We start from the raw sequence: 9,555 nt of genomic DNA, 5'->3' as shown, positions 1-9,555 counted from the left end.
AGTATTCACTTGATTGTTTGTAGAGCTTGATACAGAAAAGATGATTTTGGGTCATACTGTATTGGCATCAACAACACCATCATTGACTGTGTTCTTGTTTTTATTCCAAAATATTGGCTTGTCTTTTCCTTTAAAGTCATCTTTGTTTTCCTTGAATATCTTAATGATGCCTTGCTCAATTAGGACCTTCTTTGTCGCTAAGCCTTTTTCAATGACGTCCTTGAAGGTGGACAAACAAGCTTTTCTTAAGTCATAACCAATGTCTTTGTTAACATTTTGGGTGAACATTTCTACCATTTATTTTTATGGAATTGCACAAGAGCATCTGCTGGCTAGATTCCTCCATCTTTGTAAAAATGATGAAAAAGATTCTCCATCCTTTTGTTTGGTGTTGCACAAAGTAGTGATTGATATGTTTGTCTCTATGTTGTAGGAGAAATGTTGGATAAATGCCTCTGCTAAGTCACCCCATGACTTAATTCTAGGTGGGAGCTGAGAGAACCATTCCATAGCTTGATCACCTAAGCTTTGTGGGAATAATCTCATAATAAATATGTCTCTTCTGCTGCTACCTCAATGAAAGCTGTGAAAAACTATCTTATGTGTGCCTTAGGATCCCCTTTTCCTCTATACTTATCAAACTTAGGTGTCACAAAGTGTGTAGGAAAAGGAGGCATTGGAATGCTCTTGTCAAATGGATAAGGACATATGTCTCTCATTGTGTATGTTGGCTTCGGTGTATTTATGTCCTCCATTTTCTTTTGTAAGTCCCTAATTTGTTGCTCCAAATTGTTCTTAGGTGGAGATCGACTTCTTGGACCATACCCCATGCTTGAGGCACCAATTGGAGGAGCAGCATGTTGCATATATGGATGATATTAATCATACACATGCTCATATGGAGGAGGTCTATAATATGCTGCATATATGGACCGCTTGGAATAGAGTCATGTTGAGGAATGAAATATCTGCTTTGTCCATGTATACCATACTCTATAGGAAGTCATGAGTTTGTTCTAGTGTGTTGCCCCCAAATTTGATGCGGGGTTTCCTTGTGTCCAAATTTTGAGCATGCCTTTGAATATCCAATTGCTTTGGTGGTTCCTTAGCATTGGCACGTGATTGAGCATATTTTTCTGCATAAGACTTCTATAATGGTCTGCGAAGGTGAGTATCATATGCTTGACCATGTGTGTATGGGACCTCTGGTTTTTGAAACAAAGATGATGGTGATTCAGGTACAAGATGTGGTCCTCTATTGCCTCCACTATTAGGCCTCCTTTGATCCATGTTGGAGTGAGGTTGTTGCAAAGGTCAATTTTCCATTATTTGAGACATGTTAAAATCATGAGGGATCTTGGCTCCACTTTGTGCCATCATTTGTAAGAAATATTGTCTATCCCTCCTCATTATTTCCTCAACCAATTGATTGAAATAGGGATCCATAATGGAGTCTTCCACTTCTGCTAAATGTATTGAAATGTTGTCCATATTGTCATTGTGTGTATCATTGTTGTTTGTAGTGTCCATGTGCTCAACATTTGGAACGTTTCTATAAGCATCCATGCCAGGTAATGTAGTATGATTAGTATTGAAAAAGATATCATTTTCATACTCATAGGAGCTCATGTTTGCGGACTCTTGAGCCTCTTTAGTTTCTCTCCTAGATTTTTGGGAACAGGTTTCAACCATGAACTAGGTATTGACCAAGATGTGTGAGACTAGATGAAAATGGAAAGAGTATGGAAGACCAAGAGTTGGATGGAATGTAAATGAATCTGAAGTTTACTTGCAATGTCCAAAGTGTAAGACCAAGTATGTATGTAGTAGAGTAGGTGTGACTTCCAAAGAGAGGATAGTTTCTCTTGATGAGGTAAGTTGACCTTGACTCTAAGTAAGACCAAATGAGACCCAAAGGTGATAGACCTTGATGAGGGACTACTTAGCAAAATGTTGTTGTATGTAGTGTGTTGACAAAGTATGATGAGGACAAGCAAGTGACCTTTTGACTCAAGTTTAGACAAATGTGAATGTAATGTAAGGTGTAAAGCAATGACGGACTTTGTGAGACCCAAAAATAGGCTAAATGCTAGATGAAAACCTTAAGAGATAGCCTAGGAAGCTCAAGAATGCTGAAACTGATTGCTCTTGTTTGTTGGATTGTAAATTTTTCCAATTTGTGAAGTTGTTGTTGTGACCAAATCTGAAATTTTGACTGTATTTCCGTGACAAGAGGACACAATGTTGATGAAGACTCAATGTTTGCAAGTGTTTAGACTCAAAATGACTCAAAAAAAAATGTGTTGTTTGATGTAAAAAAAATTTGCATACACTTGAAGACACAAAAGACACAATGTTTTGTTGTTTGGTCTTGAATGTTTGATTGTTCACAATAAGTCAAGCACAATTCTTATGGTTGGCCATGACAATAGTTGTTGATCCCACATGGAGTTTCCCCCAAGGCTACGCTATTTAAAGTGGATACTTAGATGCTTGACCCCACTGGCTCCGCCCTCGACACTCACTTCTTGGGGTAGCCAAGCATCAGTCCCCACAAAAACTCCCCGTGGTGAACTTTGTATCTCTACTAAGAACTATATGTGTGTGGGCCGCTACCAGAGGTCTGACCTCCTGCCCCAACAACTAGAAGGATTTTGGCTTCTAAAACAAAAACGTGCTAGTAAGGGCATCCACTCATGTGACCATACATGTGGCACTTTCAGCTCTATAAATACAGAAGGCTCCCAGTCAGTAGGGGTTACGCCCTACAACTGATCAAATAAATTTGATCAAATGGGTTTATGGGGAGACATAGTGTCGGTATGAACTAATCAGCACACGTTATCCATAGTTTTCACCATGAATACAGTTGTTTATAGTGGTTCGAAAGAGGTGGGTTTTCCTTGCTACCACTTGGGTCATTCTCTCCTTACTATTAGTCCTAATGACCACACGGGGAGATAGACCCTCTAAAGATGAAACAAAAAGAGCCTATTGCTCAAGACACAAAAGATAATGGTTCAATTTTAGTGCACCAATTGAAATGTTTGTTAGTCTATGAGAACAAAGCACACAATAAAGATCAAAAACCCTTGCCAAGGTCCTGCAAGAAAGATTTGTTAGTAGTTTGGATTGTTTCAAATGATCACCCCTTCCTGCAAGCACACAAGTTAGGTAAATTTTACATCTAAAAGACTTTGTGAAACAGGGGCCTTCAACAATGCATTTTGTTGACCAATTCAAAGATCTGATTCATCATAAAAAATGAACACCTGTAAAATTTTAAGAGATTTCCGGAAATGTAAGAAAATCCAAAAAAATTGCTAATTTGCTCCAACAATTAATTTTTTATGAAAAATCATAAAAAATTCATATAAAATGTAAAATCAATCCAAAAAATCTGATATTTTTATTGGACTGTCTTATTGATCTTCCAAACTTGTATAAAAAAATTTCGGCAACAAATCCAAACAGGTTGTGAGATATGAGTAAAATAATGCAAAACCCTAATTTTCAAAGATCCAATTTTTGAGGAATAATTTTGAATCAAATTTAAAATCACAAAGAACATATCCTATGTATAATTCGGAGAGATGTCCAAAAATGTAAGAAAATCCAAAAAATTCACTAATTTTCTCTCAAAATTAATTTTTTATGAAAAATCATAAACAATTCATATAAAATGAAACTTTGATCCAAAAACTCTAAATTTTTTTCTAAATCCTTCTGATACCTTTTTTGACCTGTACAAAACACTTGATACCAAAACTTGAAGCAGTTTGTGAGATATGATCAAAATAAGGAAAAACCCTAATTTTTAAAGATCTGATTTTTAGGGAAATATTTTGCATCAAAATTAAAATAAAAAAGAATAGATCCAGTGTATAATTATGAGATATTTCGAAAAATGTAAGAAAATCTAAAAAATTTCCTCATTTGCTCTCAAAATTAATTTTTTATGAAAATTCATAAAAAATTCATAGAAAATGAAAATATGCTCCAATATATCTAAATTTTTCTTTGCGAGCTCTTGATACTATCTTCAGCTTCCAAAAACAATTTGGTGCAAAATTTCCAAGCTGTTTGTGAGATATGATCAAATCTCTCCAAGATCTTGATTTTGTGTCCAAAACCCTAGCTGTACAAGGTTATTCTCCAAATTGTTTTACAAAATAGCAATATAGGGCTAGAAAAATCTGCAAAAAACATAGATCTAACAAAAATCCATGTCCCACGGGGCATGCCAAAATGTATATGGTGAAAGTGGATAAGCAATAATGTTGAAAGACTAAATGAATTCAACCACAAAACCCTAGCCTAAAAACAACAAAGATCCACCATAACATATGAAGATTACCTAAGACAATGCAAATCAAATGAAATCACAAAGATTATACCATCACATGTCCAATAGGGTTTGAATCTCCATTCTTCCTATCTCCATTGATCTTGCTTGATATATTTGCTCTCAGATTTTATGTGTGCACAAGAGCTCAACAAAGAACGGAAATGTGGTTGCAAGTAGGCTTGATTGCATATGCAAGTTCGAAAGCGTAGTCGAGGGTCAACTGATCAGGGTTGATAATGAAGGAAGCATCTCCTTATATAGAAGACACTATAAGAAATGGAGGGATAAGATTAAGAGGTGTAAAAGAGGTCGGCTATGATTAGAGGGTAGGTAAAGAAAATAATGAAATAATGAGAAGGTAGGTAGTGTATGAATTAAGAGATGAATGACATGTGTCATGGGTAGAAAAGGCTAATGAATTAATTAAATAAATAAATATTTATTTAATTAATAGAGGAAGTGGGATAATTAAATAAATAAGATATTTATTTAATTTAGGAAAGGATAATTTAAATAAATAAAAGGTATATATTTAAATGAGAAATAAGGCTAGAAGAGGATAAATGAATTAATTAAATAAATAAGGATTTATTGAATTAATAGAAGAATTAGGCTTAAAATAATTAAATAAATAAAATATTTATTTAATTAGACATGACAATTTTAGGTGTCTACACCCACCTATTTTGGAGAAATTTATAGGTGAAAGAAACCGAATCCAACGTGAAAGGGGAATCAAACTTTGTCTAGGTATCGATTTGGAGGAGAAAAGACATAAATATAGGTGAAAAGAGGAAACTAGAGTTCGGTAATTCAAAGAGTAATTGAAACCTACGCCATAATTGTTGAGAGTAGTCTTAGGTAGATAATGACTTGAATGGTTAGGCATATGGTTTATGTTCTCGTATATACAATTATTTAAAAAAGATTGCTATATTGTCACATCCTCCTCAAACTTATAATTTATCTTTTGCTAAACATTTAATCTATCGATGTAATTTGAATTAAGACCGTTTTTATTTTGATGTAAACATTTAATGTGTCAATATAACTTAAATTGAGACACAATATTTAACAGTGAAATTGTAATCACATTTTTTATATATTTTTAATGTTTGTATGGATTTGTTAACTATTATCATAGATTAAATAGTTTAATCATTAATTATTACAATTGTTGAACAATTAAAAGATGGTTTACAAATTGGTTTCATTTTAGTTTACCACATGGTGTTATTTATATGTATATGTTATCATTTAGACTAACAATGCAATTGTGGTGACATGCATGTAACAAAATAGAAAGATTTTACAAGTGGAAAAGTGCAACAATGTAAAATTGGTAAAGTTATCTTGACAAATAAATGGATCACTTGTTTGTGAACTTAGCATTGGTTGCAATTTTTTATCCTAACCCTTAGCTAATCCCTACATTTTTGAATGATAGTGAAATTTAAACCTATTACCACCTCTTCGATATTTTATAAAAGCTATCAATTTTGTGCCAATGGTTTCTCTAGTTGTAAAAATTAACAGATGACAACCCTAATCATTAGATTGAAACCTTTATTCCATTTAATTGTTAAGGTTTAAATTAATATGTTATAATTAAACATGGTGGCATAATATATTACTAATAAATATAAATATAAATATATATAGACACCGATAATTAATAATAAACTTATGAAGGAAACACAAAAGAAATATCAAATTAAAATAAGATAAAATGAATAAATAATAGGAATGAGAATGGAAAAGGATGTGATTTTTTTTCTCATCCAAAAATAATTTCAAATGGTACATTAAAGAGTAACTTCTTCTTCACATCGTTCGTGAGATAACTATTTAAATGTAGAAATGACATAAGGAAATAGTGGGATGGTTGAGCCACTTATAGACCATGACATCCCAACTATTTGAGAGAAACTTATAGGTGTAGGAAAACAAATCTAGTGTAAAAAGGGAATCAAATCGATGAACTCAATCAAAATATCTCTAGGTATAGATTTGGAGGACAAAAGACACATAAATGCAGGTGAAAAGAGGCAATTGGAGTTTTGTACTTCAAAGAGTAACTAATACCTAGAGAATGAAACAAAGAACATAATTAATAAGAGTAGTCTTTGGTTGTTTCTAATTAAAATGGTTATGTATATGGTTTGTGTCATAGTTTGTACAATTATTTACTTCTCAATTCTAAAGTTATTTAATAAAATTAAAATTATTTTCTATTTTAAATTTTAGATTTAAATAGTTAGGATTATGCCAAGCTTTTAGCCTTTGGTGTTATAATTTTTTTATCCTCAATATTTTTTAAGTATACATATACATTGTATATCTATATATACACATATCTTACTTTTAATTGACAAAAGTATGTGTTCAATGGATAAATAGAAAATGACTTGAAATTTAAAGAACTCTACTAATTATCTAGGATAAAGAAGAAATTTATAATTAAGAAGATCCACACTCTGAACATAAAATTATAGATTTATAAGCCAAAATCCTATATATTTTGTGATCTAGTTTGAATTTCAATTAGGCTAATCAAATAGTAAATATACTTTGTAATTAGTTTTTATGCATTACAACCATTAATATCTAATAGCTTTTCATATTTGTAATTAAAATTTACTAGGCCTACTTTATGGACTTTATGCATTTAACAAATCCTCATGGATTATAAATTTTTAGTATATGTATCGCAGATAAAATTTTAGTTATATTATTACATTCATATTAAGGCCATCTCAAGAAATTCCTCATTAACACTGGCCAAAATTAGTATGAACAAAGATAGGGAAATATTGAATTATGTTTATCAATACTATCCATTCTATAAAGCATTTTACTTCTTATATTTCTTCTTAAAAGTAAATTTATGAATACAAGATTATGACAATTAGTTCTATTGATAAAAGGAAAAGTTGAAAGAAGCATGTACTCTAGCTATACTCACCTGTATATATAAATGTAGACATTGTAAAAATAATGATACCATAGGATTTTCTTCATCTATTTAGGTAGGAGGCAAAACACAACTCACAAAGGAAGCAATGTTCCAATTAGTTAGAAGAAAGATACTTTAAAGATTATGTTGATAGCTCACATGGACTATGATCACTAATATAACTTGAGGCAAAATCCCACATAAGTTGAGTTTAGAAAATTTAATAGAAATAAGCTTCTATTAAGTTGATTCTTTTTTGGTTATCCTTAGTTTTTTTTTTAGAATATACCTTTGGTAGTTCATTCTTTCATATTTATAAGAAAGAAACCACAATATTGTGGCACTGTCCCTATATTGTATGTCATATAAAATGATAAGAAATGATAAAGATAGACAAAGGTATATGACATATAGGAATTAAATTTTAATTCTTTCATGAGGCTTATATAGATATGATGACCTAGTTGAGGACCCTAGAGGTCATCTCTACTTAAAGTTATAATGATAGAAGATACTAAATTTCTATAATCTTTATTAATAATATGGTCACTACCAATGTGTACATAATTTCCCAATTGAAATTAATATGTGATACTCTATTACGCCTCATGTAATAAGAAATTGTACAGTTTATGAGAAAATCTAAATTTTACTAATATATGTAGTAAATAGAAATATTTTCAAGATTAGATAGCTTCAGAGGCTAGATCACTATTGGGAGTTGGAGTACACAAACAACTATATTTTACCATGGGTTGTGATTTATTTCAAACCATCATACTTGTATATTTGTGTATTAAGACATAGTATCAATGTCTTTATTCTTGATGATATATTAGTACCTTCATTCCTTTATTATCCATCCATATATAATTAATGATTATATTTTTTATGAACAATAAGGTCAACCAAACAATGTAATAGTGACTTATTTCCTAATCATATATAGGTATGTTTCAAGACTCATGATTTCTATATCTCCAGGTATCCAGATTCAACTTAAAGTTCAACATGAAATGGTGTCCATTATATGACTATTAAAGCTATAATTATAGGAATTACTAGGATAGTAGATGACCAAAAGCCGAAACCTACATGATACTATAGCAATTAGAAAGGTATCTTCTATGTTATATAAGTGATCCAAGTCAGGAGATGCTAAAATATCTTATTGTCGAGTCGTAAATTATGTTTGTATAAAATTTCACACCCACATGTGCCTCAATTAGGTGCTTTTGCCCTCTCTACCCTCATTTTGCTTGATTCCACTCACACTAGTGCCAAATCTATTGTCTTAATTCTCTACTTTAATCTTGGGACCTTTTTCTAGCTTAGATGGACTAGACAAGGGGGCCTAGCACCCTTGTACAAACCAAAAGGGCCCAAATTTGAACCATATAATTGTCATAAAATCTTGAGCAAGAAACAATTTTTAATATCAACATTCTTCATAATTTTTAGCACATTTTATGAGGACGGGTATAAAATCAATGTTATTCCCTAATTTAAAAGATATATTAATCTCTCAATTACATTCTCTCAAAAGAAATTCAAATTCAAGTGAGTAATAAATCAAGCATCATTAGAGATTTGAAGGGGAGGTCAAGTATTTAGATTTCAAGCATTTGAGTTGGCATCCATGATTGAATTCTTATGAAGACATCCAAGAATCCTTACATGACAACATCAATACTTTCATGAAGACTTCAAGACAAAAGAGATTCATAAAGGTGTAACATTTCAATTAAGCATTTCAATTTCACATCTAGTCTCTTCCCTATAAGACACACTTTCCATTTTCTATTTCATTCATCAAAATGTAAATTCCAAACCTAAGGTTTGGCATAGGAAAAACTCTATTAAACTAACAATATTTTTCCTCTTGTGTGCATGTAGGTGATAGATTCTAGAGAGAACAAATATAAATCTAGAAAGTGCAGATTGAGACATACAAAACTAGATTTTGGAGAAGAAATAAAGGTGAGACAAGGTCACCTAGCTGATTTGTCTGATACTTTTTTGACAAAAAATCATGCATATACTTTGAACAATATCTTGATACTAAATTTGTTTTGGATATCCATGTCTAATAACTTTGATACAAGGTAGGCTAGCGCCATTGCCTTGCATTTTTGAGCTCAAATTTTACACATAGGTTGTTGTTTGCTTTCCATTTGATTATCTATACTTGACTTCTATATATTTCTTTTGAACTAATCTTTCCATGTTGATCATTATCAATTTTATATCA

Source organism: Cryptomeria japonica, chromosome 4, assembly GCF_030272615.1.
Source record: "Cryptomeria japonica chromosome 4, Sugi_1.0, whole genome shotgun sequence".
NCBI classification, from domain to species: Eukaryota; Viridiplantae; Streptophyta; class Pinopsida; order Cupressales; family Cupressaceae; genus Cryptomeria; species Cryptomeria japonica.
The sequence above is the reverse complement of the archived record's forward strand: the minus strand, read 5'-3'. Positions refer to the sequence as shown.